Genomic DNA, 26,405 nt, shown 5'->3' with positions numbered 1-26,405 from the left:
GTGTACCTCGCCTCTCGCTTGAAGACAGCTGGGATAGGCTCCAGCTTACCAGTGACCCTAATAAGGACAATGGAAAATATATGAATGAATGCTATTTTCCCTGCATATTACTAGCATAGCATAAGGAAAAGAAGGCAGCCATCCAATGCAGTTTGGCTCCACTGTCATATGCAAAAGGTCTCTCTCTAGCTCTCGCTCCCTCCCTTTTTTTTCCTCCATCTCTCTCTCCCTCAGTCATCTTCTCCCGCGCTGCTACCGCTGCCGCCGCCGCTTCTGCTGCTGCTGCCGAGCCTGCGACGTTACGGCGGACGAGAAAACGGAGAATAATCTCTTTTGCTTCAGTCCAACGCACGCACAATTTTGAGGTGGAAGCAAGTCAAAGGTACCGTGCGGCTAAAATCTACTCCTTTTTTAATGTGGAATAAAATGTTGAAAGCCTTGTTGGGGGATCATGATCCTGCACTTGAGAGTGTCGCTCCCTTTTGGCTTGAGCTGTCTCCATGTTCCTGCAGTATTTGGATGTTTTGCCACCCCTTACAGATGGGGTTTTTTGTGTTTTTGAATGAGTGGTCCAGTGACTTAACCCATGTGGGATTCTTCCTCGCTGTGGGTTCCGCTACACTTGCTGTTGATTGGAGCATGTGTGGATTTATAATGCGGGGTTAAAATGGGCATTGATTTAAAGTGAGGAACGTGAAGGAGTCTGACAAGGGGAGGCGGGCGGGTGGGGGGGGGGACGGGTCTGCAGGGAAAGAAAGATTGGACGGGCTGCGCCATGGCCAGATGTGCAAGAGGGATTTAGAGTCGTGGGAGGAATCACGCAGGGGATAAAACTGCCAGTGTGTGCATGTGTGTGTGTGTGTGTGTGTGTGTGTGAATGGCCCAGGTCTACAGTGCTGTTTTTTTTTACACACACACACACACACACTTCACCTGCAATATGGGCTTGGGTGTCAGCTGCTTTTGAGCACTCCCATGTGCGTGCACGATGGTGTGCATGTGAGTGAGAGATTGAGATTCCCCGCCACTGGCAGCAACAGTGTCCGAACACAGAGCGCACAGATTCCGCCCACACAGCTTTGTTAGGTTTTTTTTTTTTTTTTTTTTTGGAGGGGGGGGACTGGAAGGCAGGTTGGACCGCAGTAAAAAAAAAAAAAAAAAAAGCTGAGGAATTATTTGCCTTCAGATTCTTTTTTTGATTTGTACCACAGTGACACGTACGTGATGGATGTACTGTGTGGATGGAACGCAGTGGGGAAACTTCAGCACCTTGGATAGCGCACAGTGCTGAGCCAGCATGTTGGCAGGATGTACACACCCACACACCCACATTACCCACACTACCACCGCCTCATGTTGGGGGGCCGTTGCATGCTTGAATATGCTCATGCATGCTTGATCAGATTAGATCTTCTGATCACATTAGTCATTTGTGTTGGGGTGGGGGGGGCGTGGGGGGGGGGGGCGGATGGGGCACAATAGAGTGGCGTGTCTTTGCTGCAGTTGGGTACACCTAATGAGATGCAACACGAGAGCAACGTTTTTCATTCATTTTTGAGTCAATATTTTTTTTATTTAAAAATAAAAAAGTCAAAATTTAATAATTGTTTATTTTTAAAATATTTAATATTTATTATTGAAATATATATTTATTTTTAATTATTTAAAATATATTTAAAATATATATAAAATATTTAAAAATGAATAACTAAAATGTGTAAAAATATTAACATGATGTAAAATAAGTACATTGATTTATTTAAATTAATTAATTAACAATAATCAATTAATTAATTTTATTTGTACAAAAATTCCAACTCCAAAGTAATTATTTGTTGTTTTAAGATTAAAAAAATAACAATAAAAATTTATGAATTATTTATTTAAGGAAATATATATTTATTTTTAATTAATATATACATTATTTTTATTGTAATATTTTAAAATGAATAATAAAATATATAAAAATATTAACATTATGTAAAATAAATACATTGATTAATTTTTAATTAATTAATAATAATAAAACAAAATTATTTTATTTGTAAAACCTAAACTTTAAAGTAATTATTAGTTGTTTTAAGATTTTAAAATCAATCAATAAAATCTATTTTTTACATTTATTTAAAAATATTTAAAATGTTGTTTTAAGATTTAAAAAATATGAATTGTTTATTTAAGGAAATATATCTTTATTTTTAATTAATATATACATTATTTTTCTTTTAATATTTTAAAATGAATAATAAAATGTATACAAATATTAACATTATGTAAAATAAATACATTGGTTAATTTAAATTAATTAATTAATCAATAATAATGAAACAAAATGATTTTATTTGTAAAATATAAACTCTAAAGTAATTATTAGTTGTTTTAAGATTTTAAAATCAATCAATAAAATCTATTTATTACATTTATTTAAAAATATTTAAAATGTAAAATAAATAAATACAGTATATATATATCTATTTAAATGTAATTGTAATATTTTATATTATTATAAAATATATTTGAAGACTGGGTTTTGAGGTTTTAAATCATTTTAAAAACAAAACCGTGTAAAGTTCCTGAAAAGTGGAAAGGGGATTATTATTTGGCTGCCTCACTTTTTCCAAGATCCGTGTTCTGCATAAGTCCAAGTCGCCCTGTCAGTATTCCGCCTTCAGTGGTAGTAGCAGCCGGCATGACACCTGTAAGCGTGGAAGAGAATGCCTGGATAGAAGGACGGTGGTGTGAAGTTTCACACCCAACCCTCACGTCTCCTGCCCTGTTGTGCTGGAAAGCATTGTCGCCCTCCTGACTGTTTCCGTCGTGCTTCTGATGAGGTTGTTGTTTTCAATCTGGGAAAGAATCTTGATTTGTGGAGGCGTCTTCTTATCTCATCAATTAGCACTGGACAGCTAGGCTCAGTTTCAGCCTATCCCAGCTGTCTTCGGGGCGAGAGGCGGGGTACACCCTGGACTGGTGGCCAGCCAATCACAGGGCACATATAGACAAACAACCATTCACACTCACATTCATACCTATGGACAATTTGGAGTCGCCAATTAACCTAGCATGCATGTTGTTGAAATAATTTTACTTTATTTTAGTTTTATTGTGTGCGAGATTCATTGTTGTACGCCCCCCCCCCCCACCCCCAAGTGCAAATTAATTCATTCCTTCATTTTCTATCGCTTATCCTCACAAGAGACAGGGGGGTGCTGGAGCCTATCCCACATATAGACAAACGACCATTCACACTCACATTCATACCTATGGACGAAAAGTTTGAATGTGATAAAAACACATTTTCAGCAAATACGGTAAAATTTGTATTATTACCAGAAGTAAAAAAAAAGAGAGAGAAAAAAATGCTAATATAGCAAAAAAAAAGAAAAGAAAAATTGGTAATTTTATGAGGAAAAAAAATCTGAATATTCCAAAGATAATTTACATTGATAATAACAATAACAAGACAAAAAGCAACTTTATTCCTGCAATTTTTTTTTCTAAAAATAAAATAATAATTTTTTAAAAATCTCCAAAATTTAGCACTTTTTCACCTGATTTCACAATTTTTGTCCTGTCACAGGGCACATATAGACAAACAACCATTCACACTCACATTCATACCTATGGACAATTTGGAGTCACCAATTAACCTAACATGCATGTTGTTGGAATAATTTTACTTTATTTTAGTTTTATTGTGTGCGAGATTCATTGTTGTACGCCCCCCCCACCCCAAAAAAGTTTGAATGTGATAAAAACACATTTTCAGCAAATACGGTAAAATTTGGATTATTACCACAAGTAAAAAAAAGAGAGAGAAAAAAATGCTAATATTGCAAAAAAAAGTAAAGAAAAATTGGCAATTTTATGAGGAAAAAAAATCTGAATATTCCAAGGATAATTTACATTGATAATAACAATAACAAGACAAAAAGCAACTTTATTCCTGCAATTTTTTTTTCTAAAAATAAAATAATAATTTTTTAAAAATCTCCAAAATTTAGCACTTTTTCACCTGATTTCACAATTTTTGTCCTGTCACAGGGCACATATAGACAAACAACCATTCACACTCACATTCATACCTATGGACAATTTGGAGTCACCAATTAACCTAACATGCATGTTGTTGGAATAATTTTACTTTATTTTAGTTTTATTGTGTGCGAGATTCATTGTTGTACGTCCCCCCCCAAGTGCACATTCATTCATTCATTTTCTAGCGCTTATTCTTATGAGGGTCATGGGAATGCTGGAGCCTATCCCAGCTGTCTTCAAGCGAGAGGCGGGGTACACCCTGGACTGGTGGCCAGCCAATCACAGGGCACATATAGACAAACAACCATTCACACTCACATTCATACCTATGGACAATTTGGAGTCGCTAATTAACCTAGCATGTTTTTGGAATGTGGGATGAAAACCGGAGTACCCGGAGAAAACCCAGAGATGGCCGAGGGTGGAATTGAACTCGGGTTTCCGAACTGTGAGACCTGCATGCTAACCACTCCACCACCGTGCACTACTTTATTTAGAGGTGAAAACAACATGAAATAGAAACGGTGGTCAACATGAGGTTCGCCCTGATCGATAGTTCATCATTTGTACGCGAGTCTCATCTCTTCTACAGTGTAGTAAATTAGCTTCCGCTCCAGTCGATACTCAAATCCCCTCCTAAGACCCTCGCATCACAGGCCGCCATCCATCACTGGCCACACCCACTTGAATGAAGGCGCTACAGTAGGAATGCTAACCATGCCCCGCCTCCCCACATCATTTCTCTCTTCATTTCCGCAAGACCCCCCCCCCTCTCCTCCTCATCCCCGCATTCATTTGTCCCATTCTGTTTATCTCCAGCTAGACCTTTCCTCCTGATGTCGATGCTTCCCGATGTTGCTCTCCGAGGAATGATGAGCAGTCTCCGATCAATTGCAATCACAGATCAGTGGTGTAGTGGTGTAGTGGCGGCAGGGAATAGGGTCGGTGGTGGGGGGGGGGTGGGGGGAATCAGTAAAAAGAGGCAGGCCGGGGAGACCTGAATAATGACCACCTACCTTGCAAACCCGCTGCCTTGTTTCTCTGTAATCTTTAGTTCATCAGAAGGGTATTGAACTATGTTAGCCATAATTCAGGGAATCCATTGCGGTGTCTGTCGGGGGTGCTCCTGAGAGGTGATGGATGCTGTGCCGTGGAAAAAAAAAAAAAAAAAAACATGGGGTAGGAGCAGAATCTATGACAAAGTGAAGCAGAAAAAGGAAACAAGTATCTCAAACCAGATTGCTTGTTAGTTTGCAGGATTTAGCAAAAAACTACACATAAAGTTATTTGAAAGAAAATTTGCATATAGTCCAGAAAGTTATGAAAGGTGATAAGATGAATACTATTTAATTGCAAATACACTCTTTGCCATGAAATGGACATAATCCCCTCAAAAAAAAAGATTTCCACAGCATTTCAGCCCTACCACAAAAGGCCCAGCTGACATCATAGTGGGGATTCTCTGTATAGGTGAGCATGTTGACATGTACAAAGGCTGGAGATGAAATGAAAACAAACTAAATCAGCCATAACATGTCTGACCTCGTAGAGTGAAAAATGCTTCTCCTATTCTGTGAGGAAGTGGTACATTTTTAGCTTCTTAAGTTTATAAGAAACAAATTTGAGGCTAACTGTAAATAAATGTGACTCCTGAAGACGAGGGTAAAGCCATTTTCTCTTGAATGGATCCCCTTTGGCTGCACGGGGGACAAGTGGTTAGCGCACAGACCTCACAGCTAGGAGACCTGTGTTCAATTCCGCCCTGGGCTATCTCTGTGTGGAGTTTGCATGTTCTCCCAGTGCATGTGTGAGTTTTCTCCGGGTACTCCGGTTTCCTCCCACATTCCAAAAACATGCTAGGTTAATTAGCGACTCCAAATTGTCCATAGGTATGAATGTGAGTGTGAATGGTTGTTTGTCTATATGTGCCCTGTGATTGGATTGTCTGGTGACCTGAAGACAGCTGGAATAGACTCCAGCATACCCATGAGGATAAGCGGTAGAAAATGAATGAATGTGCACTTGGGGGGGGGGGGGGGGTACAACAATGAATCTTGCACACAATAAAACTAAAATAAAGTAAAATTATTCCAACAACATGCATGCTAGGTTAATTAGCGACTCCAAATTGTCCATAGGTATGAATGTGAGTGTGAATGGTTGTTTGTCTATATGTGCCCTGTGATTGGCTGGCCACCAGTCCAGGGTGTACCCCGCCTCTTGCCCCGAAGACAGCTGGGATAGGCTCCAGCATACCCATGACCCTTGTGAGGATAAGCGGTAGAAAATGAGTGAATGTGCACTTGGGGGGGGGGCGTACAACAATGAATCTTGCACACAATAAAACTAAAATAAAGTAAAATTATTCCAACAACATGCATGCTAGGTTAATTGGCGACTCCAAATTGTCCATAGGTATGAATGTGAGTGTGAATGGTTGTTTGTCTATATGTGCCCTGTGATTGGCTGGTGGAATCGTACACTAGACAGAGTACCTTCCTAGTTAAAAAAAAAAAATGGTTTGTTAGGCAGCGTGATTGGAGCTGTTAAAGAGGCCTGACCTTGACAGTCAGAGGTCGAGACACGTTGGGCTTTGGTGACCTAATTAATTCACAAAAGAACGCCCCGGGTCAATTGAATTAAAGAGCAGATTTAGCGGGTCATTAGCGCTACTACAGCACATTGTGATTAGTCAGGTGGCCGCATAAAGGCCATGCAAATACTTGCACCATCGGCTCATTGACTCCATTTTTAGACCTATATTGTAACCAAAGGTTGTGCTTGTCTTATTCTCATTATTGATTATTGATTATTGATGCACAGAAAAAGACAATAAGACATTTTTTTTAATCCCTTGGCATTTAGCGCTTCCAATTGTACATATTCTTTTACCGGAATTAAGCATTTTCAAGCATAGGAATGACGAAATGAACTAACTATAAATATAAGGCCTTCAGAAGATGCATTCAAAGGTTTTTAGACTGGCCACTAGGTGTCAGTAATGTTACATTGATGTCAATGCTAACATGTGAGTCGATATTGGGTCTTATTATGTCTACTATATTGGGTAATGCAAGTGGAAAGTTGACTATAGGGGTGTTATTTCATTTCTGGAGGGCTCTCATAATGTTAAAAAACTGCTAAAATATTTTATTTATCAATGAAGAATTCTGTTTATTCCACTTCGTAAACACATTATTTTTTAGTTTTAATTCAATTTAATTACATTAATAGTAGTATTTTTTTTTCATCCTTCATCCCTGCTGGAGTTCATGTTCTTCTATATATTGTGTCTTATTATGTCTACTATATTGGGTAATGCAAGTGTAAAGTTGACTATAGGGGTGTTATTTCATTTCTGGAGGGCTCTCATAATGTTTAAAAAACTGCTAAAATATTTTATTTATCAATGAAGAATTCTGTTTATTCCACTTCGTAAACACATTATTTTTTAGTTTTAATTCAATTTAATTACATTTAAAATCCCTTTAGTTGTATTAAAGTTGACTATAGGGGTGTTATCTCATTTCTAGAGAGCTCTAATAATGTTAAAAAACTGCTAAAATATTTTATTTATCAATGAAGAATTCTGTTTATTCTACTTCATAAACACATTATTTTTTAGTTTTAATTCAATTTAATTACATTTAAAATCCCTTTAGTTGTATTCAATTGAAGTTATTAATAGTAGTATTTTTTTTTCATCCTTCATCCCTGCTGGAGTTCATGTTCTTCTATATATTGTTTCTTATTATGTCTACTATATTGGGTAATGCAAGTGTAAAGTTGACTATAGGGGTGTTATTTCATTTCTGGAGGGCTCTCATAATGTTAAAAAAACTGCTAAAATATTTTATTTCTATATGAAGAATTCTGTTTATTCCACTTTGTTAACACATTATTTTTTAGTTTTAATTCAATTTAATTACATTTAAAATCCCTTTAGTTGTATTCAATTGAAGTTATTAATAGTAGTATTTTTTTTTCATCCTTCATCCCTGCTGGAGTTCATGTTCTTCTATATATTGTTTCTTATTATGTCTACTATATTGGGTAATGCAAGTGTAAAGTTGACTATAGGGGTGTTATTTCATTTCCGGAGGGCTCTCATAATGTTAAAAAACTGCTAAAATATTTTATTTATCAATGAAGAATTCTGTTTATTCCACTTCGTAAACACATTATTTTTTAGTTTTAATTCAATTTAATTACATTTAAAATCCCTTTAGTTCTATTCAATTTAAGTTATTAATAGTAGTATTTTTTTTTTCATCCTTCATCCCTGCTGGAGTTCATGTTCTTCTATATATTGTGTCTTATTATGTCTACTATATTGGGTAATGCGAGTGTAAAGTTGACTATAGGGTTGTTATCTCATTTCTAGAGAGCTCTAATAATGTTTAAAAACATGTTTTTTATGGTCTAACGGCAAATATATTTTATTTATAAATGAGGAATCCTGTTTATTCTACTGTTTAATTCCACTTCATGAACACATTATGTTTTATTAGTTTTAATTACATTTAATTCAATTTAAAATACCTTCAATTTTATTTAATTTTAATCAGTAAAACCAAATAATGAATTTTTAAAATGTATTATTTGCATTATTTACATTTTTTTTTTATCCCTGGTGGAGTTCATGTTCCTCCATATATTGTATGTTTACTATATTGGGTAATGCAAGTGTAAAGGCGACTATAGGGGTGTTATTAAATTTCTGGAGGGCTCTTATAATGTTAAAAAAAAACGCAAAAATATTTTATTTATAAATGAGGAATCCTTTTATTCCACTGTATTCCAACTTTGTAAACACATTATTTTTTATTAGTTTTAATTCAATTTAATTCCATTTAATTACATTTAAAATGCCTTTAGTTTTATTCAATTTAAGTTATTAATAGCAGTAATTTTTTCATCCGTCATCCGTGGTGGATTTCATGTTCCTCCATATATTGTGTCTTATTATGTCTACTATATACACTATACACTATAACGCAAGTGTGAAGGCGACTATAGGGGTGTTATTTAATTTCTAGAGGGCTCTAGTAATGTTAAAAAAAAACAGGTTTTTATGGTCTAACTGCAAAAATATTTTATTTATAAATGAGGAATCCTGTTTATTCCACTGTTTAATTCCACCTTGTAAACACATTTTTAAATTAGTTTTAATTCAATTTAATTCAATTTAAAATGCTTTCAATTTTATTCAATTTAAGTTATCAGTAAAAAACAAATAATTAATTTTAAAAATGTATTATTTGCATTATTAAAATTTTTTTCATCCTGCATCCTCCATGTTTGCAGTTCTTTCTGCTCCCACATTCAACAGGGTCACCAGTTGGCCCACCAATCCGAGGCACGCCCTGTGCATCGATTCCCGTATCCACCAGGAGGGATTATGCAAAGACGCAGAGAAGGATAACCCTCGGGAAGCGTTCACACTTTCTCACTCCTCCACACCTCACCCTCGCCGTGCTCACTTTCAGCCTACCAGCTGTTGCAGTGCGATCAATACCACCGCCATGTTTCACAACACGAGTCCCTCCCTCGCTGCAAGGAGCCCGTGGGAGGAGGGCCCTCCCTCGGGCCAAGACGGAGAAGGAGAGTCGTGGTCGACAGTGATACGCTGATGAGGTTTGAGAGAAGCGGACGGCAATAACTTGTCATGAGAAGACGGAAAGACGGCCTGCTGTTTTATTGGCTTTGCTCGAGGGCTTGAAGAGCGGAGATGAGTGGAAACCCATCAACCCGTTGAAAAGTCTCGTTTTGTCAATGAGCCTATTTGCCGTGATAACTGGAGACTTTCAAAGCCGAGACTCTGACCAATGAATAGATAAAAGGGCTCGCTTTTGGAAGACTGCAAGTTCAATCCCCAGTTCTCCCTTGGTCCGGCGTTAACCCTTAGATGCATAAGTGGGTCAAAAATGACCCGGTCAGGTTGTTTTCTTGAAATATCTTCATAATGAACATTTTTTATCATTTCATATTCCAGATATTTTTGATATCATTCACATTTTTAACTTATTTTTTATAAATTTTAAGAAATTTTAGTTTTTGTGTTACTACCCCAACCTTCCATAAGTGGGTCAAAAATGACCCGGTCAGGTTGTTTTCTTGAAATATCTTTGTAATGAAAATGTTTTATCATTTCATATTCCAGGTATTCCTCAAAAAACATGTTTTTGATATCATGCCATTCAGATTTTTAACTTATCTTTTATACATTTTAAGAAATTTGAGTTTTTGTGTTACTACCCCAACCTTCGATAAGTGGGTCAAAAATGACCCGGTCAGGTTGTTTTCTTGAAATATCTTCATAATGAAAATTTTTTATCATTTCATATTCCAGGTATTTTTGATATCATGCCATTCACATTTTTAACTATCTTTTATAAATTTTAAGAAATTTTAGTTTTTGTGTTACTACCCCAACCTTCCATAAGTGGGTCAAAAATGACCCGGTCAGGTTTTTTTCTTGGAATATCTTCAAAATGAAAAATAATTATCATTTCATATTCCAGGTATTCCTCAAAAAACATATTTTTGATATCATGCCATTCACATTTTTAACTTATCTTTTATACATTTTAAGAAATTTTAGTTTTTGTGTTACTACCCCAACCTTTCATAAGTGGGTCAAAAATGACCCGGTCAGGTTTTTTTCTTGGAATATCTTCAAAATGAAAAAAAAATTATCATTTCATATTCCAGGTATTCCTCAAAAATCATATTTTTGATATCATACCATTCACATTTTTAACTTACCTTTCTGCAACACACATGGATCCTCACATTTTCTATTGTTGTACGGGATCATTTTCTTTTTCAAAGATGTAAAAAAGTGAAAAATGAAGATGTTTCTAACATTAAATTATTATTGTGTGGTCCTAAATATAATACTAAATATCATACAAGTGATTATTCCTAACCAAAATGGCAAAATTGGCATAAAAAGGCATTGATTCTAGTATGGGTGATTTTTGACCCACTTATGGAAGAGTGTAGGGTCCAGTCACTCGTGCATCTAAGGGTTAATATTCCTGAGCGAGATGTTCTCCTGATGCTGCATCACCGTTGTACGAATGAGTCATGTACTTTGGCACAGTACTGCATATTTATATGGGAATGGGAGAAGTAAACAACGCAGTACATTTACCTGATGGGATCCCCACTTCAATGCCAGTTTCTGCCACAGTGGTTCAGATTATCCAAAACCCAGACTACCTTCTCCTGTGGTGACTCCCGAGGAATTCCCAGACCATCCCAGACCCTCACCAACGTTTCCCGGGTCTTCCTAGCGGCTTCCTGCCAGTTGGACGTTCCGAACACCTCAATGGAGGCATGTCCGGGAGGCATCCTGCCCAGATGCCCGAGCCAACTCATCTGGCTCCTCTCAATATGGAGGAGCAGCTTGTGGAGAGCTTCTCATTCCAGTCCCTGGTACCCCCCCGCCCCCTTCCATTTTCCTGATAGTACTAATGTCATGATATCGTTCATTTCTAGTAATAATAATCCAAGTTTTTCCAACAGATGCCGGCGAAATCCATTTTAAAAGCTGGGACTAAATAAATGGTCAATTTGCTTCATGTGTGGGGGGGCGGGGGGAAGGGGGGCGGTTCGGGAAGCCCCAGCACTTGCCAATAGGAGACAAAAAGGATCATATTCAGAGCCTGTCTTTCTGTCCAACATGATACACGACACACACGGTAGTTCCCCGTGCAAGCGTGGTGACAAAATGCTGAATCATGACCCCCCCACCTGAGGGGGGGCGGGGGGAAGGGGTGGTGGCCCTTATTTATAAATGGAATATTTTTCTAGTTAGGTTAGGTTTAGAAAACCTGTTTATAACCTTCTAAATACACATTTTTACATTATTAGAGCCCTCTAGACATGAAATAACACCCCTATAGTCACCTTTATATTTTTATTACCAAAATAGTAGACATAATAAGAGAAAATTGTCCCGTTAATGTAACATTACTGACACTTACTGCCTGGTGTAGGATACTACATATGATTGTGTCTTTGAATGCATCTTCTGAATGCTTTATATTTGTATTTTACTTCATTTAGACAATTTTTTTTTTCATATAATCATAGGGATTGAACCCGGGTCTCCCAGCTGTCTTTCTGTCCAACATGACACACGACAAACACGGTAGTTCCAAATGCAAACATGATGACAAAATGCTGAATCATGACCCCACTTGAGGGGGGGGTAGGGGTGGCCCTTATTTATAAATGGAATATATTTCTAGTTGGAGTATATAAAACCTGTTTATAACCTTCTAAATACACATTTTTACATTATTAGAGCCCTCTAGACATGAAATAACACCCCTATAGTCACCTTTATACTTTTATTACCAATATAGTAGACATAATAAGAGAAAATTGTCACATTAATGTAACATTACTGACACTTACTGACTGGTGTAGAATACTACATATCATTGTGTCTTTGAATGCATCTTCTGAATGCTTTATATTTGTATTTTACTTCATTTGGACATTTTTTTTTATATTTAATATTTGATATTTTATATTTAGAAATATTGGGTCAGCAGTACGACTGTAATGACTTGTTATTTAAAATGATTTGAATTTATTTCAAAAATTATTATACAAGTCAAGAAATATTTCATACAAATACATCATATGTATTTTATTTATTTTTAATTTATTACAAATAAAATGTTGATTTAAAAAATATTTAATTGTTTTAAATAGTTAAATAATATTTTTAAATGTAATTAAATAAAAGGGTATGTTTTTATTTACTTTATGTCCTCAAGTGTATTCATTTACTCAACTGCAGAGAGTGCCTCTTCCTGTCCTTCCTGTTTATGTTTATGACTTGTTATTTGAAATGATTTGAATTTATTTCTAAAATTATTATACAAGTAAAGAAATATTTCATACAAATACATTATATGTATTTTATTTATTTTAATTTATTCAAAATAAAATGTTGATAAAAATATATAATTGTTTTAAATATTTAATTGTAGTTTTATCAAAATCAAAATTATTAAATGTAATTAAATAAAAGAATATGGTTTATTTACTTTATGTCCTCAAGTGTATTCATATTTACTCAACTGCAGAGAGTGCCTCTTCCTGTCTGTTTATGTTTATGACTTGTTATTTGAAATGATTTGAATTTTTTTCTAAAATTATTATTCAAGTAAAGAAATATTTCATACAAATACATTATATGTATTCATTTACTCAACTGCAGAGAGTGCCAGGCGTCAAAAAGAGGCATGATGTTAATTAAAGGGAAGGTCTGAATCTCCCGAGAAAGAAGGACATGACTCATACAATATGCATTTTTATTTTTATTTTTTTCATTTTTTTTTTAATTTATGCATCTCTTCCTGTCTGTTTATGTTTACAGTATGTGGTTGTGAACTGTACACGTGTTCAGTAAGGACCATCTGCCACCATCTCTCCTTTGTGCCAACCCCCCCTCTCTCCTCTCCTCTACACACACAACCCCCCCCCCCCCTCAACCCCTATTAACGGCTCATGGAGTGCTTCAACGTTGGCTTCAAAAAAAAAAAAAAAAAAAAAAAAAAAAAAAAAAAGTAAGCGCGTGAATAAGTGAGCGAGAACATCAGAACCCGTTTGGAAGGTGAGTGGGTGTCGTGCATCCAGCGCTGTAATTGTAAAAGCCTGATGAGGAATAAAAGGGCACAAGCAGCTAGCAAAGAAGAAAGTGGTATTGTGCCATGCTACAGTCACATTGCACACACACACACACACTTACACACACACTTACACACACACACAAAGTGGATTTTGGAATAATGCCTTGTTTTTTTCTGGACTGGCCTAGATTCATATGGCATCTGTGCTGCACAATCATTTCTCACTCTCTGTTGTTATCGCTAGTGAATAGTCTCTCTCACACACACACACACACACACACACACCGTGTTCTTATGTCTGGCGTCTCATGTCCAGTCATTCCCCCGCTTCATCCATCCATCCATCCCTCACTCTTCCTCTCATTCCATTTTCATATGAGCGAGCGAAGATGAATATTTGATCTTCTGCATCCACACATTTTAACATTATTAGAGCCCTTTAGACATGAAATAACACCCCTATAGTCACCTTTATACTCTTATTACCCGATATAGTAGACATAATAAGAGAAAATTGTCCAGTTAATGTAACTTTATGCACAAATACTACTTCCTGGTTCTTGTTACCACGTTGCTATGGCAAAAGTAGTCAGTGATTATACAACTTGAAAGGCCTACAAATCAGCTTAGGGCTCTAGCTTATCCTCACAAGGGTCGCGGGGGTGCTGGAGCCTATCCCAGCTGTCTTCGGGTGAGAGGCGGGGTACACCTGTGGGTGGAATACATTAAAACAGACTGTTTTAAAGTACACATTTTAACATTATTAGAGCCCTTTAGACATGAAATAACACCCCTATAGTCACCTTTATACTCTTATTACCTGATATAGTAGACATAATAAGAGAAAATTGTCCAGTTAATGTAACATTAGTGACACTTAGTGACCAGTGTGAAATACTACATATCATTGTGTCTTTGAATGCATCTTTTGAATGCTTCATATTTGTTCATTCATTCATTCATTCATTTTCTACCGCTTTTTCCTCACAAGGGTCGCGGGGGGTTCTGGAGCCTATCCCAGCTGTCTTCGGGCGAGAGGCGGGGTACACCTGTAGGTGGAATACATTAAAACAGACTGTTTTAAACTACACATTTTAACATTATTAGAGCCCTTTAGACATGAAATAACACCCCTATAGTCACCTTTATACTCTTATTACCCGATATAGTAGACATAATAAGAGAAAATTGTCCAGTTAATGTAACATTAGTGACACTTAGTGACCAGTGTGAAATACTACATATCATTGTGTCTTTGAATGCATCTTTTGAATGCTTAATATTTGTATTTTACTTTATTTAGACATATGTTTTTACTAATAATAGGCCATATTCTGCCATAAAACAGCAACAATTGTCTATTAATATTCATTCATTCATTCCATCCATTTACTCTATGTCCTCATTTACTCAACTGCAGAGAGTGCCAGGCGTCAAAAAATTAATTAAAAAAATATATATTTATAAATAGTGGGGCCGCAGTACATCTGTAATGACTTGTTATTTGAAACGAATTTAATTTATTTCTATAATTATTGTTCAAGTAAAGAAATATTTCATACAAATACATCATATATGTATTTTATTTAATTTTTAATTTATTCAAAATAAAATGTTGATTAAAAAATTATTTAATTGTTTTAAATAATTAATAATTGTAATTTTAATTGTAGTTTTTTCAAATTTACATAACATAAAATATTAAAAACTTTACATTAATATTAATTAATATTAATATTTAGAAATATTGGGTCCACAGTACGCCTGTAATGACTTATTATTTGAAACGATTTGAATTTATTTCTAAAATTATTACTCAAGTAAAGAAATATTTCATACAAATACATCATATGTATTTTATTTATCTTTAATTTATGCAAAATAAAATGTTGATAAAAATTATTTAATTGTTTTAAATATTTAATTGTAATTGTATCAAAATAATATTTTTAAATGTAATTAAATAAAAGAATATGGTTTTATTTACTGTCCTCAAGTTCATTAATTTACTCAGCTGCAGAGAGTGCCAGGCATCAAAAAAGAGGCATGATGTTAATTAAGGGGAAGACCTGAATTATGACAAATGCATTTACATAACATAAAATATTAAAAACTAATATTTAGAAATATTGGGTCAGCAGTACATCTGTAATAATAAATAAATAATATTTATTAATAATAATAAATACTATTTTTAAATGTAATTAAATAAAAGAATATGGTTTTATTTACTTTATGTCCTCAAGTGCATTCACTTACTCAACTGCAGAGAGTGCCAGAAGAAGAAATATTTCATACAAATACATCATATGTATTTTATTTTATTCTAAATAAAATTTGAATTAATTTATTCAACTGCAGAGAGTGCCAGGCAAGGAAATATTTCATACAAATACAAAAATGTATTTTATTTTATTTTATTCAAAATAAAATGTTGATTAAAAAAATATTTAATTGTTTCAAATAGATAATAATTGTAATTTTATCCAAATAATATTTTTTAAATGTAAGTAAATAGAAGAATATGGTTTTATTTACTTTATTATAGCAGTTATGTTTGTTTGTTGTTCATGTTTTTATGTTGATTCCCAAGGAATAATATTTCCGTTTATTCTAGTGTAAAAAAAAAAAAGCCAACATTCTTGGAAACCGTCCCCCGTTCCAATGATGTCCCCCCCCCCCACCCTGTCTGATTCATGGAGCATTTACCCCCACTGTCTGCCTGTCCTTGTGATTCCGTATCTTCTTTGCTGTGGTTGCAGGCCACATCATGTGTGTGTGTGTGTGTCGCTTGAAATGAACCAACCAGAGGGGACGCTTTAGATAGCGATGGAGAGAGGGGGTGGGGGGGTCGGGTGTGATTGAAATGGGTTTTGGGGCACACGTCAGGACACGGACTGTATGATTGTAGACTGAATGCCCCCCCACCACCACCCCGCCCAGATCGGACAGACAGATGTTTGGAGGCTAAAAAAACTGAGTGGATTTAGTGGATTACAAACATCCAGTGACATTTGATCAACTCCATCGCACTTCACCTTTTAGTGGGCTTATTTAATTCAGCTTATTTACCATTCATGCTTAGGAACGATTTGAGGCTGTGGTTGGGTGGATTGTACCATTCCACTTGGGAAGGGGACCAGAGTAGAGTCACTCCAGGACTCCTCCCTGGTGAGGTGTTCCGAAAAAAGACCCAGGACACGCTGGACGGATTATGTCTCACAGCTAGCCTGGGAACGTCTCATAGTCTAATAGCAACCTATAGGAATGCTTACATGACATCGCCACTCACATAGCACAACTAAAGTTGCACAACACTCACAGATAACTCATGGAAAAAAGTACTGAGAGAAGAAGATAGTAAACAGACACGCTATCAGCATAGGCTTAAGTTTCACTTTCATAGAGGTCGAGTGGTTAGCGCACAGGCTTCACAGCCAGGAGACCCGAGTTCAATTCCACCCTCGGCCATCTCTGTGTGGAGTTTGCATGTTCTGGTTTCCTCCCACATTCCAAAAACATGCTAGGTTAATTAGCGACTCCAAATTGTCCATAGATATGAATGTGAGTGTGAATGGTTGTTTGTCTATATGTGCCCTGTGATTGGCTGGCCACCAGTCCAGGGTGTACACCGCCTCTCGCCCCAAAGACAGCTGGGATAGACTCCAGCGCCCCCTGCAACCCTCGTGAGGACAAGCGGTATAAAATGAATGAATGAAAGTTTATAAGAAGGTTGCACAGCAATCGAGTGGTTAGTGCGCATGTCTCACAGCTAGGAGACACAAGTTCAATTCCACACTCGGACATTTCTGTGTGGAGTTTGCATGTTCTCCCCGTGCATATGTGGGTTTTTTTTTTCGGGTACTCCGGTTTCCTCCCACATTCCAAAAATGTGGCCTGTGATTGGCTGGCCACCAGTCCAGGGTGTACCCCGCCTCTTGCCCAAAGACAGCTGGGATAGGCTCCAGCACCCCCCGCAACCCTTGTGAGGATAAGCGGTAGAAAATGAATGAATGAATATTAATAGACAATTGTTGCTGTTTTATGGCAGAATATGGCCTATTATTAGTAAAAAGTATAAAATACAAATATTAAGCATTCAAAAGATGCATTCAAAGACACAATGATATGTAGTATTTCACACTGGTCACTAAGTGTCACTAATGTTACATTAACTGGACAATTTTCTCTTATTATGTCTACTATATCAGGTAATAAGAGTATAAAGGTGACTATAGGGGTGTTATTTCATGTCTAAAGGGCTCTAATAATGTTAAAATGTGTAGTTTAAAACAGTCTGTTTTAATGTATTCCACCTACAGGTGTACCCTGCCTCTCACCCGAAGAGAGCTGGGATAGGCTCCAGCACCTCCCGCGACCCTTGTGAGGATAAGCTAGAGCCCTGAGCTGATTTGTAGGCCTTTCAAGTTGTATGATCATTGACTACTTTTGCCATAGCAACGTGGTAACAAGAACCAGGAAGTAGTATTTTCTCTCATGAAGCATATCTGAAACATAACCAAATGCCCATACCCAAATTGTAGGGTATATTTACTGTATTCATCAGGCGGTTGTAGTCTATGAAGTCAGTTCACAGAGGAATCAGTCAGTCAGCGTGGTGGCCAAAACTAGCAGGCACGTGCCAGACATGCAGCGTGCACACTCCGGGGGGTTTAAATTCCACAAGCGCTCCACACTTAATCCACCAGACAGGCGACAAAAGCTTACACAGGGTTCGGGTGAGACTGTGAGAGTGAATTTATAATTAAAATAACACCACATTCTTTTTTTTTTATCTCCCAAAATATGATTGTAATTATCTCATTGGTAGGCAAGCGGCATGAATCATATCCTGTTTGAAGCAAAAAAAAAAAGGCATATTTTTATTGATGCTATCAGAGAGGTATTCGATCAACAATATGTTTACTATTATGTGCTAAATTAAGGTAACACTGTAGCATCACTTGACATTTTCATTTATTTCTTATGCCTGTATTATTAAAAAAATATTAATTTGACTATTTAATAATATTTTTAATAAAAAGACTGGTCAAGACTGGCACAATATTTACATGTGTGTCATCTACTGGTCAAAATGTAAACAAAGTGACGTTTTTTTAAGGAAACTAGGCCTGGACCATACCATGTTTTTGGCAAGTGGGGGGGGGTTGTTGTTAACTCATCGAGAATACCTTTAATGTGTGTACATATTTTGTGAACATCTTATTAAGATAAAGTTGAATGATACACATGTGTATCATAACCTGTTTTCCTGTCTATAAAGTAAACAATATTAATGGGGAAACTCTATTCCTCTGATTGACATACGTTCCTATGAGCCACTCACTGAAGTGAATCGGGTACTTGATTCTCTCGTGTTACCCTTCGAAGATCTCATGTGTAGAAACTTGCACATGTGGAATCGATTCGGGTTCACGATTCAGTCGAATCACTTGTCACGGAGCATATGCACAGAAGCCTGCGTGAATCGGTTACCCAATTTACTCGAATCACCCACCACAGAGCACATCGGCATACATTTCCGTCGCCTCCCCTGACTTGTTTCGCATTTAATAACACTCTGAAATGACTCCAATGTTGCCTGATTTCCCTTTTTTAAATTGAGGCTTGTGATAGAAGAATGTAAGTGAAAGAGTTAACAGAGACCAGCACCCGTGACTCTCAATTCATTGAAACCGTCCCGAGTTTTGAACGACTCGTTCAATACGCGAACATCTCCAATGGACAGGTGGAGGTGGCTACTTAGCAAACAGTGAGAAGTGTTGTCCGAGGAGTAGAATGTGTTTTTTTGTGCGTTTATCTTGTCGGTGCCTCATTTTTCGACATAGATTGTATCGCTAGTTGATTAAACTGCAATACAACCAAGTATCAGGGACAGGAACAATCCCACAGGTAAGCTAACGGCTAACGGTAGCGTTTTTGTATTGGATCTAATAATAAAGTTGGCTTCCGGTTCGACACTTAAGGGGGAATTTAAGGTGGAATTGACGTGCTGGAAGTTTTTGTCGTCATGGTATGTTTTATACGACGCATTTGATTTATTTTAGGTAAGATATTACCTAAAAAATTACTCTTATTTATGTAAATGCAGTAAAGGTACATTTCTCTGTGTTTTCAGCCTCTGAGCTCAGGCTAGGGAACCTATGGCTGGGAAGCTATTTGTGGCTCTTTTGATGACAGCACCGGAAGTTGCTTTAATGGTAAGAAGTGGTTTTATTTCATTATTGGAAAGCTTCAGTATAGCAATCTTATTAAAATGAATACATTCGTGAATCCATAATGGTTGTTCTTGCTTCAAAATGCATATGTTTTGTTGTATTCAATGTTTAAAAATATGTCGGTCTCATTGAAATGCATTTTAGAATATGTGTTTTTTATGGTTCTCTTCGCCAAAAAGGTTCCTGATTTGTGCTCTAAGCCATATTAGAACTGGTCCACTTTGAAAACCTCTAGAGCGAGACCTTTCATATCTGGATTGGAATAATCTACACAACTCAAATGTTCATGAAAACATAATTTATGATTTGTGAAGATGTTATTTGAACCTAACTTTTGGTTTCACCAATCACAAATGGTGTTTTTATGAACCTTTTGTGTTTGTACATTAATTCAGTCCAGATTTGGGAGGTCTCGGTCTGGTGGTTTTGAACATGGACCAGGTCTAATATGCACTAAATGAGCCTTTATTGCTTTTTATCAAATAGAATAAAAGTGGATGTCAGGCAAAGGTAATGTCTTAATGTCTAAATGTCACAAAAAAAATCCAATTTGACCAAAAAATTGGCTAAGAGTCTTTTTTTAACGGAGTGCATTTGTGTATGCAAAAAAAAAAAAAAAAAAAAGAACCAGCGGTGCCTGAGTGATGAAGAGAGACACAAACGGCTCACGATGACCTCTCTGGGGGTAAAGTAGCTCATTCATGCCTGAGGGATTATTGTGGCGTGACAGGAGTGTGATTGTGTGTTTGCATATGTTTATGAGAAACACTGTCGGCCATTGCTGAACTCTTGCGCCCTCATTATATACCAGGCAATTTCCCTGCATGCATTGCACCTCCAGTTCGCTCAAGTTTACCCGCACTGAGCACATATGGCAGCGTGCATGTTATATTTTTTATTTTATTTTATTTTTTCCAGTGACGCACGCTGTGAGGTTTCCTTGTAGGTCAGACTCGTGATTCAGCAGACTCATTTGCGAGGCAACACAAACATAAATGCATAAAATAACGACACAGCGAACACTTTAGGTGAATTAGCTCCCCGGAGCGGGTCCTGATGTCAGGGTCGTCATCTTTTCACCAGTTTCTCCTTCTCTCGCTCTCTCTCTCTCTCGGTTTTACAGTGGGCGGATGTCGAAAGTCAACCTTTCGAAATACCACGGTCTTCCAAATGTAAAGAAAATAATGAAGCGAGAAAAAGAGGGTTAAGGTCAAGAAAATATGAAATGACAATAACCTGGTAAACTGGCTCTTTTGAAAAATGGGTCATTTGCACTTAGAAAGCCGTTTCCTACAGAAAACGCAGTTTGTTGTCTCCTTTGTCCTTGTCTTTGGGCTATTTCACGTGCTAACATATGATGAATACTTCAGCTGTCTTTTTAAATATATTTTTTAATGTTTTCTTGTGCTATTATGACTATAAAATTTAGACTTTATTCCCATAATGTTACAACTTTACACCCAACCTAATAAAAAAAAAATCAAACTTTACTGTGTTTTGTTTTGCATAGTACAGCCTTAAAAAAATTACCCAATGCTTGTGAAAATACATTTGTCCTTGTAATATTATGATTTTTTTGTAGTAAAAGTGTGACTTTTTTCATGAGAATACACATTTTTTGTGTTAACATTTTGACTTTATTCTCATTAGAATACACATTTTTTGTGTTAATATTTTGACTTTATTCTCATTAGAATACACATTTTTTGTGTTAATATTTGGACTTTATTCTCATTAGAATACACATTTTTTGTGTTAATAGTTTGACTTTTTTCTCTTTAGAATGCACATTTTTATGTGTTAATATTTTGACTTTATTATCATTAGAATACACATTTTTATGTATTAATATTTTGACTTTATCCTCATTAGAATACACATTTTTTTGTGTTAATATTTTGACTTTTTTCCCATTAGAATACACACTTTTTTGTGTTAATATTTTGACCTTTTTCTCATTAGAATACACATATTTTTGAGTTAATATTTTGGCTTTATTCTCATTAGAATACACATTTTTTGTGTTAATATCTAGACCTTTTTTCTCATTAGAATGCACATTTTTTGTGTTAATATTTTGACTTTATTTTCATAAAAATACAGCTGTTTTTGTTTTTTTTAAATTTACCAACACTATTCCGATAATATATTTTTTTTATTTTTTTTTTCACAGCCCAATTTGACAAAAATTGCATCTCAACTTTGTGATAGAGGTGAAAAACATGATTATTCTTGTGAACTTACTTATTCTAAACTTAAGAAAGTGGGGAATAAGGACAAAGAAGCCAAAAACTTACCACTTCCACACTGAATGAGAGGAGAAAAAACATTTAATCTCAGCCAGTCTCCATACAGTGTGAAATGTCCTGTATTCTAACGTCATGTTTCATAACACTACTGATGCCTCGTGACCACAATACTACATATAACTTGTCTTTCAATATTTTTGGACTAATAATAGACAATAGAGTATAATTGATTATTATATCAGGAAGAATAGCCCACTTTGAGGACACACACCTGAAAAGGTTAAAAGCTAGAAAGACAGATGGGATGCTGATGGAGATGGATGCTCTTCATTAGACGCTCGTTTCAGTGGCCCCCCGACCTTCCCAATCCTTCCACTCTGACAGCTCCCGAGCAGGAAGTGGAGGGTAAAGCATCGCTTTAACACTTCCTTTACTCCCCACTTTGTTTCCCTCCGTGCCGTGATAAAGTCTAACTGGCAGTAAAAAAAAATAAAAAATTCCCATGCAGAGCAGAAAGCAAGTAAGTCAACATCTTGTTCGGGCTTTAGCCTCGTTATCTAACCCGCGGCGACGCGTTCACCAGATGTGGGCTCCATCTCCGCTCAGCGTGCACACCTGCTATCCTCACACCTGCTCGCCTCCCACTCTTAAATGTGTGTCTTTTTTTGGCACCCTGCGGGTTTATTACCGTTTATGAAATCATTTAGGGAGATTCGGAGTACTTTATACTTCTCTTGAGCAAGGTTGGTTGCTTCACGGGTATCGTGCATGTTTGCATTACGCCTCCATTGATCCATCAAGTACTATACATCCTGGAGTAGAAAGTCCTTGATGAATAATTATGTCCTTCATCGTTCCTTCACGCTATAAACAACATTCATATCATAATGCTGCTAATTCAATTATACTCTCATGCTAAGATATAGATGCTTTTTTTTCTGCCTGAAAATAGAAACTTGAACACATCACTTTGTAATACAGCACAATCTTTGCATCTTTCTACACTAAATTGTGTACACTCATCCCTCACTACACTGTGATGTGAATTTTTAATCACTTTCAGAAATTTTTTTACCAATCTTTTACCAAGATGAAACATTTTCAAGCATAAAAATGGCCGAATACAAGGGATTACTGTATTAGCTTTTTATCCATTTTATCACGTCAAATGCTGTTCCTAACTACTTGCAGGCAGATGAACTCCCCTTGTGGCTTTTTTATGCTTGAAAATCCAAAGAATTTGGTGTTTTTATGATAAAGACCTTGTCTGAAAGCTCACATGTATGATGTGGTGGAGTTATAAAGGCCATCTGGAGGAGAGGAAGAGGAAAAAAAAAGACATTTTTATTGCTAGTTCAGTAAAAACTGTCGTGTGGATAAATTCAGTCATAAGATGTACCCCCAGGCTGAATATTTACTCAGTCATTTTCGTGCCTGTTTGAGATTTATTGATGTATTTTAATATGGTTTGATTGAAGACGACTGCAGTGGTGCATATTTCCGCTAGCAAAACCACTCTAAGGTGTAGCGTTGTTGGCTTGGGCGGGGTAGTCGCTGTAGAAAATGATGATTATTTAGTGTATGGATTCGCCTAAATCTTGTTTATTGTGTTGAATAAATAATTAATAAATTGGATCTTTTATGATTTTATTTTCAGTTAATTGCAATTTGTCGCCATCTTTAATAAATTACCCAACTGATGGTATTTTTTTCCCCAGAGAAAAAAGTCTGAGAAAGACTTTTGGGGTCAACAGATTTATACAGTCTGTTTATACCTCGGTTAGTGTACATTCGCGTGTTTTTTGGTTTAAGTCTAAAACCTTTGTGTGTATGTGTGTGTGTGGCAATAACTTCCTGTGGTCAACAAGCCTTCAATATGTATTGTTTAAAGCAGAGGGAAAATATTCCATTCCTAAAATAACCCACCATGGCGCCAAAGAAGGCTATAAGTGCTACGATTTTGATAAAGAAAAACACTTGAATTCAAGCCATAACCATAAAAACAGGTTGTGTTCACATTTTGATTTAATTAATGCGAAAACTTTATTTGGTTAGAGTACGTTTTGGTTTGAGTCTAACCTTCTGGAACAGATTATAGTGCTAACGGAGGTCCAAGTGTACATGCAAACCAGAAGGTGGTGCCAAACCACTTTTTTTAGAAAGTGAATCACAGCTTTTCTTCTGGTCATTCACGCTAAAAATCAAGTGAGTGAACAACAGCAAAGTGATGCCATTGTTGATCAGTGAAAGACAGTCATTAAACAATAAATGATATTATTGCAATTTACAAGTTATTTGATATTGAAAATGTGAAAATGAGTTTTCCTTCATTTTTTTGTCTGAAACAAGCTGTCTTATATTTGGGTTAATATAATGCCTATACCAAGTAGGAAGTCATGATTATTATATAATAACCTGTTTTGTTTCTAGAATTATGTCCAAGCTTAAAGTTTGCGGTTCAATTCTTTCATTTTCATTCAAGCCCGATGGAAACCACTTTAACTCAACCCTGAGTCACTGGAACTTACTGTACAAGCGTGTGGATCAAATACTGGACGGATGACCAAATGCATCCAAAGTTGCCGGATGTTTGCTGAGACGAGCTAACCCAGCTCTCCAGTCAGTTTCAAAACTTGCACTGAAGTGCTTGCTTTGGATTCTAGTTAGACAGTATCTCATGTGTGGACAACTACAACTAGTTTTTACCGATTTGCTTCCAATCCATCTCATTGTCTAACAGCTGCTCCTTTGCATGCGTCAGACGAGTGGGGAATAGAGGCAGACGGCGATAGCAAACATAAGTAGGAGAGGGGATGAGTACTCTTTGTGAATAGCGACACAGGTGTCACCTCTTAAAACCTGACTGTAATAACAAGAAGGCCTCCGATTCTCCTTAGCAACGATTCCCGACTGACTTTTTTTTATTGCAACTGTGTATTTTTCGTTTTTACATAAGGTACACAGTACCTATACATACATGTACTGTACATATTTACTTCACAAACATGTGACTACACCATATAATTTGCATAGTCCTCAAACCCTTTTTTTTAACATAACCTCACTGAGATCGACTTATAAATATTTGTTGTTTGAATTGACTTTTGACTCTCAAATTATTACAGTGAAACTGTAGAGTCATTAATCCTTTCCAGAAGGTCCAACTCTAACCAAAACATACTCTAACCAAATAAATTTTCCTCCAAGAAATCATTCAAATACAAAGACAGAATGCAGCGACGAGATCAACACTGGTAACCCCCTAAGGTCGACTTAGAAATATTTGTTGTTTGAATTGACTTTCGACTCAAATTCTTGCGGTACAGTGAAACCGTAGAGTCATTAATCCTTTCCAGAAGGTCCAACTCTAACCAAAACATACTCTAACCAAATAAAATTTCCTCCAAGAAATCATGCAAATACAAAGACACAATGCGGCAACAAAATCAACACTGGTAACCCCCTGAGGTCGACTTAGAAATATTTGTTGTTTGAATTGACTTTTGACTCACAAATTTTTGCGGTACAGTGAAACCGTAGTCATTAATCCTTTCCAGAAGGTCCAACTCTAACCAAAACGTACTCTAACCAAATAAATTTTCCTCCAAGAAATCATGCAAATACAAAGACGTAATGCGGCAACAAGATCAACACTGGTAACCCCCTAAGGTCGACTTAGAAATATTTGTTGTTTGAATTGACTTTCGACTCAAATTCTTGCGGTACAGTGAAACCGTAGAGTCATTAATCCTTTCCAGAAGGTCCAACTCTAACCAAAACATACTCTAACCAAATAAAATTTCCTCCAAGAAATCATGCAAATACAAAGACACAATGCGGCAACAAAATCAACACTGGTAACCCCCTGAGGTCGACTTAGAAATATTTGTTGTTTGAATTGACTTTTGACTCACAAATTTTTGCGGTACAGTGAAACCGTAGTCATTAATCCTTTCCAGAAGGTCCAACTCTAACCAAAACGTACTCTAACCAAATAAATTTTCCTCCAAGAAATCATGCAAATACAAAGACGTAATGCGGCAACAAGATCAACACTGGTAACCCCCTTCTTGTTTTGCCGTGAGTTATTTCTTAACTTCAATACCGTTTCTCACCACATGTATCCGCTTTTCTTTGGAGAAAAATTTTGCGCTTGCAAAATGACCCAAAATGGATCCAAAGAATGTTGCAAGCGGCAGTATTTTTATAAAGAAGATTAAAAC

The 26,405-nt window shown here is 36.3% G+C and overlaps 1 protein-coding gene across 8 annotated transcripts in view; it reads left to right on the top strand.

Annotated features, from left to right (window-relative positions):
- The first annotated feature begins 238 nt into the window (after positions 1-238).
- elfn2b (extracellular leucine-rich repeat and fibronectin type III domain containing 2b) overlaps positions 239-26,405 on the top strand; it is an 80,804-nt gene continuing 54,637 nt past the window's right edge. For 2 of the 8 annotated variants that reach the window (XM_078797569.1, XM_058049948.2), the window contains exon 1: positions 239-382. The gene's annotated coding sequence lies outside the window, so the exon portion shown is untranslated. Of the gene's footprint in view, positions 383-19,319; positions 19,916-26,405 lie in introns of those variants that run through there. The other 6 variants (XM_078797568.1, XM_078797565.1, XM_058049951.2 and 3 more) reach the window with 5 other exon arrangements.

This window comes from Doryrhamphus excisus, linkage group LG16 (genome assembly GCF_037039965.1).
Source record: "Doryrhamphus excisus strain RoL-2023G ecotype Guam linkage group LG16, RoL_Dexc_Guam_v1.1, whole genome shotgun sequence".
In the NCBI taxonomy this organism is placed as follows: Eukaryota; Metazoa; Chordata; class Actinopteri; order Syngnathiformes; family Syngnathidae; genus Doryrhamphus; species Doryrhamphus excisus.
Note: the sequence above shows the minus strand (reverse complement) of the source record. Positions and strands in the feature narration are given on the sequence as shown.